The 9,386-nt window shown below is 33.1% G+C and overlaps 1 long non-coding RNA gene across 2 annotated transcripts in view; it reads left to right on the top strand.

The window, feature by feature from the left end:
- Positions 1 to 7,300: 7,300 nt before the first annotated feature.
- Positions 7,301 to 9,386, top strand: part of LOC107008839 — a 5,806-nt gene continuing 3,720 nt past the window's right edge. Inside the window, exons 1-2 of one of the 2 annotated variants that reach the window (XR_003576929.1) lie at positions 7,301 to 7,775; positions 8,902 to 9,024. This is a non-coding gene — a long non-coding RNA (uncharacterized LOC107008839). The remainder of the gene's footprint in view (positions 7,776 to 8,901; positions 9,025 to 9,386) is intronic. The other variant, XR_003576930.1, reaches the window with a different exon arrangement.

Genomic DNA, 9,386 nt, shown 5'->3' with positions numbered 1-9,386 from the left:
ATGATAACCCGACCTCAACTCAATTTTTGAAAAGTAACTCGCACCTTGGAGTTTATCAAATAAATTATCAATTCTAGGAAGAGGATATTTATTTTTTATAGTGACTTTATTAAATTGACGGTAGTCAATACAAATTCTAAGAGATCCATCTTTCTTATTCACAAATAATACTGAAGCGCCCCTTGAAGATATGCTTGGTTGTATAAAATCCTTGTCAAAAAAATCCTTCCGTTGAGTCTTCTACTCTTTCAACTCAGCCAGATCCATCCAATAAGAACGAAATATATTTCCCAATCAGGAGGAATTTTGAGTAAGTCATCGAGAAAGACTTTCAGAAAATACTTCACTACGGGGACCAACTCTAAAGGAGATGTATCAGATTCAAGGTCCTTGACCCTCACAACATGATAGAGACATTCACTGGAAATCATTTTACAAGATTTTAGACACGAAATGATTTGATCTCTAGGGATTGAGTCCCCCCCCCCCCCTTCACTCCAAAATGGTTCATTAGGAAATTGGAACTTAAATACATTTGTTCTACAATCTATTGAAGAAAAAAAAGCATGTAACCAATCCATTTGCAAAAAATATGAAAGTCTAACATGTCAAGTTCTACCAAGTCGACCAAAGTAACTCTATTGGACAACAATATAGGACATTTCCTAAAGATTCTTTTAGCAACCACGGAGCAACCCACCGGGGTAGAAACTTAAAAAATTCCAACTAAGACATTGGGAAGCTTCTCCAATATCATGTACACCAAAGGACTTACAAAAGATAAAGTGGCACTGGGATCAAGCAATGCATATACATTAATTGAAAAAACTCCAACATACCAGTAACAACATTGGGAGAACCCTCTTGATCACCCCTATATTTGAGAGCATACAAGCGGTTATTCTTAGGAGCATTGGAACATGACTAGTTTCTTGTTATTGATTGATTTCCCTACCTTGTGTCTTGGTCATGGGACAATCTAACCATATGACCATTCTTTCCACAACAAAAACAAGTATTTGCACCCATTAGACATTTACTCCCATTCTTATTGCATTTGGTACAACTAGTCTTCTCACCTTGAGAACCACAACTTCCCCCCCCCCTTGAGGCTTAGGGTTAGACACCCTATCATTGTTATATCTTTGGAAATTAGAAGGAACTTTGTTGGAGAATCTCTTCTTAAAGCTTGGTGTTTGTTGGATTTCAATCTTACCCTTAGAATTACCTCCATCCTATGACTTTTCCCTCTTGAACTCCCTATTCTTCCTCTTAAACCTACTCTCCTTAACTTGTTGAGCATGCACCATCAAATGAGAAATGTCCATATTGTCATGAAGCATCGCCGCACAAAATTCTTCCATGAGATCATCGAACATGCCCGTCATAGAATGGTTTATTTCATCCCTCGGATTTGACAACAAAGAAGAGGCATACTTAGACAACTTAGTGAATTTCAAAGAGTACTCTTGCACACTCATACCTCCTTGATGAAGGTTGATGAACTCTTCTACTTTTTCCTTCCTTTTTCCCTTGGGAAGTACCTATCAAGAAAGTCCTTTCTAAAGATTTTCCAACTCACGGGACCCACTCTCAATTCCCTATTGTCATTCCATTGAGTGTGCCATGTTTGAGACACATAATATACTTGGTAAGCGCCTAGCTTGGCCTTCTCTTTTTAACTCACCCCCATAGAATATAAGATTTTATAGAACTCATCAAGAAATTATTGTGGGTATTCATCCACCTTACACCCAATGAACATAGGAGGATTGATCCTAGTGAAGTCCCTCAAGAGAGAAATCATGCTACTAACATTTTTGTTTCCATAAGGTGCAACTTTCCGGTTTGCTTGAGACTTCAATGCTTTAACTTGAGTAGTTATGGATTGAGCTTGAGTAGTCATGGCTTGAGCCAAGATTAGGAAGGATGAATTTATCTCTCCATGTGTCATAGCTGGAGGATTAACCAAAACTTGGTCACCTAAAGAAACTTGTTGTTGAGAAGGAACTTGATTGCCTTGTGGAGGAGCAATTGTTGTCTTGGGGAGGAGTTCCCGCATTAGCAATCTCCTCTTAAACTCTTCTTCTGTCTACCCTTATAGTATTCATAGTCTATAACCATAAAAAGGATTACATGAAAAGGACAAATAAAGATAAGACTCATGAGGCAAGGCTTAGTAATACAAATAAAATAATAATTTCCTAAGCATCAAATAGCCTCTCATTCATAAGTGTGGCGCGCTTCACAATTATGAACAAGACTCTACATGATGTGGTTTTGTGAGGCATCAATCATATGATTGTTCAACCTCATGCTCTGATACCAAGTTTGTCACGACCAGGGAGCACACTGAAGTCGTAATCGGCGTCTTCGTCCTCTTAGAGGCCTTAAACAAGTACTTAGCATTTATCATTGCATTTCATACTTAAAAATATACCGAAAAAATTAAAACATAAAATATTAAGTTTACGTACACTTCTTATTTAACAGCATAGTCTACATTGTTTCATAAATAACTATCTATTATAGAAATACAAAGTTTGGGACATAGCCCTTACACAATTACAATATGTGTCATATTGAACTTACAATAAAGTCTCAAAGATAAGGAATATAATCATTGTCTTGGACAAAGTCAACTAGCTAGAACTAGAATAGTAGGTTTCGTCCTTGGACTTGAGGACTCACCAACTTGAAGATCTATCCAACCTTATTGAAATTTTTCCTTAAACTCTTCAATGTTCCAAACCTACAATATTGTACAAACAGAGAGAATACGGGTTAATACAAACCCATGTGTACTAAGTGTGAAGACATATGCAATTAAAACCATTAGAAACATTCTAAAAAGAACATTTTTTTCTCTAAACATGCTAAGTCCCTTTAAAAGACTTTATGTGCATTCCAAGCCTATATATAAGTCCACAATACAATCAACAATGAACCAATTTACCTTCACGTTCATATTACACCATAATGGAACAATGGTCAACAATTCATGCTTAGAACATATTTCATTACCATATCATAATACCTTACTCACAATCCCATTCCAAGCTAACTAGTGCAATGCCTATGTGAAGACTCATAACCTAACAGAAACTAAGTCAACTAGCAAAGGAACCATAAACATTGTCTTCACATCATATAACTTCATAACAAGTATCTACAACCTCATACATGAAAATCTAGACCAACAACATGTATATCAAGTGAAGGCAATATCATATTAGACCAACGTATATAGAATCAACATTATGCTTTTCATTCATTATATAAGTATATAGAGATATCACCCTAGGATTCCCCTCGAGGTCAACATGTGCAATGTATAAGTAAAGTCACATACCCTTACCTACACTAGTACACCTATTATGTAATCCTAGTTACTATGCACCTTTTTACTTTCATCAGTACACTTTATTTTTGCAAAACTTCTCCATGAACGACAATAGATCATGTAAACTAAACGTGAAATACGATATCAACTCCTCACACCGAAATGAGGGAATCTTAATTTCTAAGGTAAGACATATATCATAATATAATCTCTGTGGATCCACTAGCTAAGTTCCTATTGAGAACATAGTTAAGGAACTGGGAGGTTGTCGATAGAACCCCTCTTTATGCTAATTAGCATTGTAATTTCCACCTCAGGAGACTTTCGGTGAAACTTCCTTCCTTATTAGAAGTGACACCTAATCTTGTCAAGTTCACTCGATGCTAAGCTAAATGTTCCCTTTTTGAAGTATCTTAGAGTGTTTCTCAACATCAGTTTATGTCATACGTCTTAGGAGTCTATACCCTCATATAAGATGATCATAGCTCCTATGTTACAGGATGAGGAAGTCCTTTCATCACAACCTAAAATTTATGTGAGAACATTACATCATAATCATATTAACAATATGTACAAGAGAATTCCTTTCAATCCCTAATAATCTTATCTTATCATCATCTCATATTCATCATACTCATAGCTTAATCATACATGCATAGATTTTTCATTTACACTTCAATTGAATAACAACATCAAGGATAGGCCAACATCAACACATTAGGGTATTCATGATCTTGGAAGTCTTACCTATGGCTTCCAAGAATCTCATCAAATATATTACCCCGAATTTGATTATATTCACCCAATAATTCAAACATTATCAGAATATATTGGTAGTTATCAAGAACACATTCAATTTCACCCCCTTCAATCTTAATATATCTAATTCATGAGTTAGGGTTAGGGGAAGATGGGTGTTCATGGGTGATTTTAGAGATTTAAGGCAAAGATTTATGGAATTATTCAATACACACATGAACACACCTAAATAATTAATAATAATAAAATTTAGACTACACAATTCAACATACTAAGTAGACCCAAGAAATCGGATGAAAACAAAGTATCTGAAGAACATTAAAAAGCCTCGTAAAGATAAGAGTCCCAAGAGTGAATAGCCTCCATACCTTGAGAATACTTGAAGAATGATGAAGTAAAGATTTTATATTAAAGTTCAAGGATGAACTTGTTCTTTTTTTTTTTGATGGGGTCTTAGAGTATTGAGAGAAACGAGAGAGAAGTGGGAGCTAATTGGGTTTTAGGATTTAGGAGGTTTTACTTTTGTTTAATGACTTAGGGTGCTTAAATAGTCCTTAATTAACTAATCATAACCGTCCCTAACCATCAATTATTTAGATAAATAATTTCATTATCATTCTTAATAGATCTTTATTGAGACAGTGAGGCAGGTGGTCAAATGACGACTCCTTGTTGACGAGTCGTCCTCCCAACCACAGACAGTCCTGGTCATTCGTGGTGTAGGACAGAGGATGGAATTTGGAGGCCTAAGGTGACAATTGTAAGTGTAAACCAACAAGCACCATCAACAGGCCATGCTCCCATCAAAGGCTCGTCGTTCACTTCCTCTATGCACTTCGTTTTTGAAAGCTTTAAGGGTCAAATGTTAGGTTCTCCTTGAGGTCCTTTAGGGAGGTCATTGGGGGGGCGGGGCGGGGGGAGTCGTACCCGGATATTTTGACCCTAAGCACACTCTAAGGTGTACCCTAATACTTTTAACCAAAATTGACTTTTATTCGACACTTAAAAGTTCTTGAAATACCTTAAGGCACACTAGTTCACTTTCACTACTCTTTTGACGTCATGGCGGTTTGTTGACATTTTTATCCTAACACTTCCTAATTAAGTTTACTACCTTTGTTTAAGCTTGAAAACACTGTTTTAAGGCATTTTTCATTGAGTGAGGCCCTAGTCTAGGTTATTAGACTTCTGAGGTGTAACAGAAGTGTAAAACGAAAGTGATAAGTTGGAACTAATAGTTAATCTGTCATGGCGGATTCAGCTGGAGAAACTAAACCTTAAGACTCATGATATATATATTTGCAAGAAAGTTGTTGTGTAGAGGTTGTGGACTTGTCTTTATGTTTAGATCATTGGGGTCTTGGAAAACCCAATTGAAACGAGGTAGTTGTTCGAGAGAAAAGTGCCTCACCTAAAATCAATCCTACCCGTGAAGAGTTAGTACTTTTACTTCACAATTTTCACCCACTGAGTTAAATTTAGCAATTGGTTGTTGGATCCCCCAAGTACCTTTATACTATTTGGTTGTTCTTAGTTACTTGTTGATTCTGTTTTCTGATCTTAAACCCTTAACCTAGACATTGTTATCATCCTTCAAATTTCGTTAATAGAATCCAAAAATTTTTAGTCCTTTAGCTACAAAAATCCGTGTTGTAACATCATATTTGAATTCAACACGTAATCACTCTCTTTGCTATCAACCACAACTCTCGTCTTGGATTTATACTACTTAATGATCATCTACACCTAGTATTGGATAAGGTGTTGATAGTACGTTTATAACTTCACAAACTTTGGAAATTGATGAATTTTTCTTGTTTAATTAAAGTCTAACTCATCTAGAATCGAATGGTGTAGAACCAAACTCGTTCATGTTCACAAACCAAAACAAAATTAATCAAAAACCTGCTAAAATTCTATCAAGAACATCACTCATTTGCAAAACCCTCACCTCAAGAGCTTTATAACAAGACTCCATAGTTAATGAATGAAGCAAGAATCAAGAACTCCTCAAGAATTTAAATCAACAAACTTCAAGAATTAATTTATGGATTAATATAACATGATTGGTATGAGGGTTAACAAAACTAACAATATGAGGGCTTACATATGTACCTTTAGTGAACCAAGTATTAGGAGAAAACCTCGAGTTCTTTAAAGAATTCTTCAATCTAGAAAACCTCGAGTTCTTTAAAGAATTCTTCAATCTCTTTTCTTTTATCCTCTTGAATATTTTCTAACAACCCCGCACACTTTTAGATTGAAATGAAACTAATCTCAAATATTTTGGACTCCTATTGGGGTTAAAAGAACGTTCTAGATATCCTTCACTCAGACATGAATAACTCCTTCATGTGAACTGAAAATTTACCAACCTCGGTGGCGTAAGAAAGATAACTCAAACAACTTCGATTTAATATATTGTGGGCTACTCAACTAATCTTGTGTTGATAGTTATGATCATTTGAAATAGACCCAAAAATTTAAAACAGACTAAAGCTCAAGGTGTTACAGATAGATATATAGACACATAGATAGATATAAAATTGTGTTCTTTGTTTTCGTTGGGGGCATTATATGAATTTAACACTAAAATTTGGGAGGTTATGTCTTAAATCTAGTGTACATATAACTAAATATATAAAATAATAAACAAAATTTTGTTTTTATTGAGGGTATTATAATAATTTTACCTTGATGTTTTAGAGGTTCTAATTTTAAAGCAGTATAAATATAGATAGTATGGACACCCAATTTTGACTAACTTGTAACCCTTTTGGAAATGTTATATGATCAAGTACGTAGTTTAAAGACACATTTTCCTCTTATTAGGTGTTTAAAACTTTAATCAATTGTACCTAAATAAGTATATATTTAATTACTTATAAAAAGCCAAAATTATTGTATATAATATTAAATATATTATTGTTATTATTATTATTATAAAATATTATATTTATCGATAGTTAAATTCTAAATAATTACTTTACTTTTTTATTTTAATGTTTTAATAATTTAGGTGAGTTTTATTATACCAAAATATTATAATTTGCGTAGTATGTTATTCATTGAACAACATCTCCTTAATCTTCTCTTAAATAATTCAATATATTAGCCTCATTTATCCCTTTTTTAAATTCTAGAACTTTTTAAATTCAATTCCATTCTAGCCTCGTATATAAATTTAGTTGCAAATTTATCCCTTTTACTCTTTGTAATTATAACAAATTCATTCAAATTTAAGATTTCACTCCAACCCCATAATTCAATCCTGACCAGTCATCTCACTCCGATTAAATCTCATCCAATCTTTGCATATAGATCTGCGAACCAGATCATTTAATCATTTATTCACCCAAACCATCTACCTATCGCCTCTCAATTTTCCGGCGATACTTCCCCCATCGGGAACTAATGACCGATGAGAAATGTCATTGGTCATGCTCTTCTCCTTCTATTTTCCTCTTGGTCATTTTCCTCCTTTCTCTACCCTGGACTTCGCTCTTATCTCTTCTCTCAAGTGAAGGCAACCACCACAACATCAAGAGCGGTACTGGTCTGAGCTTTGGTCTGTTGTTGTGAGGATGATAAACACCACTGCGACTAAGGGAGTTTCGGTGAAGCACGAGCTTTGGGATTGGATTGAAAGCAGATCCCATAAGATTCATCGCCGGTACTTTTTAAATTAATATTCCATTTGCAACCCTCTACAATCTCTTTCAAAAGATTTCATATATGTGTGCATATAATTTCTTACTTCTTTTTTAATATGTTTGTTATAGATTATGATATGCAACTTCTCATGATTCGTTTGTTGATAACTTTCTAAGCCTTCTAATTTTTAATTGTAAAAATACTCATATTATTGTCGATCTGATCTAAAATTTTATGTTAAAGAATTTCACTATCTCTATATGTCTTCTAATGGTGAGATCAATATTAATGTAATTTTATATCTGTAAGCTTGTTGGAGTTTTGTTTTCTGAGATTTACTATTAAATTATTCATTTTCTTGATTTCCATTAATTGTTCTTGGTGATTAATTTTATATCTCAAAGATCTTTGTAGTTTGGTTTGGTAGGATTCACAATAAATGTTATTTTTTTAAATCTAATATTGGGATTTGTTAATCTTTGTCTTAATATGGTATGATAAAGGAGTTTAGAAATCAAATGTAAAAGGTGAATACCTTTGTAATTGATTTGGGATGTAAATATTTCTTACCTTTATATTAGTTATTCCTTTGCCTAATTATACATATTTGTGTTAATTGATTGTTGGTAATTCGAACATATATTTACTTACATGGTTTCAAAGAAAAAAGACTTTAACTGATTTTGTCTTGTTTAAGCAAATAGTATCCTATTAATTGATCCCATATTATTTCTTTCCTAAAAAATATATTTCTCATCCCGTGATTAGTTGATAAGTGGTTGTTTACTTCTAATTGATATTTCTTTCTGTTATATAAATTGTGAAGACTGCTACTTGATTTTACTTGGTAAATATTTATTTGGTTAAAGTAAAAGAATCCTTACTGATTGGGCTTACATATAAATAAGGAAAATATTTATATTTAAACCAAATTTAGATTATTTCCTTTTGTGCTTATCCTTTCTTTGACTATATAAGAAACCTCCATTTAAAATTTATGATATGCTAAAAAACATTAACAAGAGAAGAATACTCCCTATTCTAAAAGAAAAAAATAAAATCCGGTGAACATTCTAAGAGGTGCTTCTCTATTCGATTTTGTTTTGTTCGGGTTGAACATTGAATTAAGTTTGTTTTCATTGCAGATTTATTAAACTGCTAAATCAGTTACTTTTCTTCGCATATTTTACCTTTATGTTTTGCATCAATGTCTATCAACTATTATTCATAAGTTCAGAATGTGTAGATTACATAAAGGATGAATTCAGGTCAGTTTTCTTAACCCTTTTGTATAATTGCAAGACTTTATGTGCTTCCACCACTTTTTTTGAAATCCATATAAGCTTTTAATGCTGTAGAATTTTTTCCTTTATAATTGTTTTTATAATATACACTTTTTTATTTCTCTAATTGTACTTTAACAAGGTTTTTTATCTTCAAAGTTCAAGATATTGAAGAGTCTCTTAGTAGGGAACTCGTGACGGGCTATATATATAGTAGTACATGCATTAGAATTCTAAATGACACAACTAGCCGTATTACTAGTAAAACTTGAATGTAAAAGAATAAATATTCAATATCATAGTTTTATATGATAGATTTAATATATATATATATATATATATATATC

The sequence above is a fragment of the Solanum pennellii genome, chromosome 2 (assembly GCF_001406875.1).
Source record: "Solanum pennellii chromosome 2, SPENNV200".
NCBI classification, from domain to species: domain Eukaryota; kingdom Viridiplantae; phylum Streptophyta; class Magnoliopsida; order Solanales; family Solanaceae; genus Solanum; species Solanum pennellii.
The sequence above is the reverse complement of the archived record's forward strand: the minus strand, read 5'-3'. Positions and strand labels throughout refer to the sequence as shown.